Raw genomic sequence first — 2,148 nt, 5'->3', positions numbered from 1 at the left:
ATTCCTTTGGGAAACTTGTCGTGAGATTTATTACTTGACATTCCTCGTTCGTAAGACAAATCATCGAGTATATTTGTATTTCCTAATAAACCAAATGGTAGTTTTGGTATTAATTATTAAGTATATGGTGGTCCTTCTTAAAATGAATAAACTCTAGGGTTTGATTTTGCCAAAATCATACTTCAGGGACTGATATTGAGAATTATTCTCAAGACAGGGGCTTAAACATGTGCATTTGAAACTGATTTGGGGTTTTGGGACTGATTTATTAGCTTTTTCTGGGGGAGGGACCATTTCTGTTTAATATAAATACAAGTTTGATTTAGCTTTGACCTTTGACTGGGTCAAAATCAAAACCCATTTGTTTTATCGGGGCTCCATGACCGATCCACACAAGTGGATCCATTTACAAAAAGGATCAGGGCTCTTACCCCGTTTTTTTGGTTTGATTGGGTAAAGGAACAAACGGCCATCGATGTCGAGTAATCGATCGTTCAAGGGGAAGCGACTGAAGATGGCGAGAAGGAAACTTGCAGGTGCCTGGTCTGCTACCCGGATGTCTTGACCGTTTGCGATCGTCTCCAGAGTTCGACGAGGCTGAAGAGACGGAGGAAAGAGCAGCGTGCCGTGCTTTTCTTGTCCTACTGCGAAGTGTGATGACCGGAATCGCAAACAGCGGTAGCAGCAAGATGATACCCTTGAAGCTCTGTGGTCGACGGGAATCGTAGAGAAGGAAAACAAGGGGAAAAGGCTCGATCCCTGTCTGGCCGGTCCAAGAGGGAAGGAAACTATCGCAGGTGTGCAATTTATTGAAGAAAAAAAAAGGGGAAATCGGAGGCAGTCAAGATTTCGGTGGTGTTGATGGGGAAACACGAAGAGGGAAATGGCGAGAGTGGTGCGAAGGGGGCTGCTTTGGCAGCCTCGTCGTCGTTTCTTCCCTTTCTGACCCGGCAGCACACATGAAGGGAAGGAAATAGACGTACTCAGGCTTGTTCGGTTGCTTCGATCGATAACAGATAAGTGCATGTCGTTTCTTGTTCACTTTTCTTTTTGATGTCTGGTAGTGATCGGTAGAACCCAATGAGTGTTTGGTTGTTTTTTAGCATGAATCGGTTTTTGGTTTGATTATGATTTTGTTTTTCTTTCCTTTGTTTTGACTGTAAATCAGTGGAATCTTGATGGTTTTGGGTTTGATTGTTCTTGACAAAAGTGGATAAATGGAATGGATTTCTAGGGTTAATGTTTTATAGGGAATTGTTTGTTTTGCTTGACAGAAATCGATGTGGTGTTTGGGTTCAATGTTCAACAAGGGAAGAGGGAAGGATGGGGTCCGATTCTTGGCTGATCGTTGGGTCAAGAGTAGAACCATTTGTGCTCCCACTGTTGTGGTAAGAAAAGGATGAAGAATAAGGAAGAAAGAAAACTGGATATAGATTGGTAATCATTACAGTTGTATTCAAGGAAGGAATACGTTTGAGTGTTCTACAAGGTTGAAGAAGAAGAGTTCAGGGTATATTTTTATCTTATATTTTTATCAGTTACAGCTTGTATTTGTACGATGATTGTGATAGAGTGTTAACCTTCCCTTTTCCTTGATCGACAGAAGAAGTTTCCTTGTTTGATAGAAGAAGTGTAAGTGTGGTTTTGCTTAGGACGAGGCTTGGAAGAAACATAGAAGCTGTCTTTATTTATTTATTTATTTATTTGTATCTATTTATTTATTTGTATTTTGTAGATTGAACAATGTATTTGGTTGAATTTGGGTATATATATTGATGTATATTCATGCTATATCTATGTATGTATTATGAGTTTGTTACATAACTTGTATTTTACATGTATATAAATTTAAACTCATACGTTAGGAATGTAAAATTTATATATATTTAGTGTTGTTATATAAGATTTAATTATATAACATATATATACATTGTGATTATACTATTAATATGTATTATTTTGAAGTTGCATAGGACACCAAATATATATATACATTTATAGTGGCCTTGCCAATATATATCTTATAAACATTTTCACAAAAATAACTACAATATATTTTTGTATATATTTATTTATCGTGATGTATACCTCGATTCTCGTGTCCTCGTAGCAGTTCATATAAATTTTCTAAAAGTGTCTGCTAAATTT

General features: G+C 37.2%; 1 long non-coding RNA gene across 1 annotated transcript; it reads left to right on the top strand.

The window, feature by feature from the left end:
* Positions 1-456: 456 nt before the first annotated feature.
* On the top strand, positions 457-1,791 carry LOC145138353 (uncharacterized). The gene is made up of 2 exons (XR_013721457.1): positions 457-1,510; positions 1,604-1,791. It is a non-coding gene; the product is annotated as an uncharacterized LOC145138353 (long non-coding RNA).
* The last annotated feature ends 357 nt before the right edge of the window (positions 1,792-2,148 follow it).

Source organism: Lactuca virosa, chromosome 9 (assembly GCF_052849685.1).
Source record: "Lactuca virosa cultivar CGN04683 chromosome 9, Lactuca_virosa_CGN04683_v6, whole genome shotgun sequence".
Classification (NCBI taxonomy): Eukaryota; Viridiplantae; Streptophyta; class Magnoliopsida; order Asterales; family Asteraceae; genus Lactuca; species Lactuca virosa.
The sequence above is the reverse complement of the archived record's forward strand: the minus strand, read 5'-3'. Positions and strand labels throughout refer to the sequence as shown.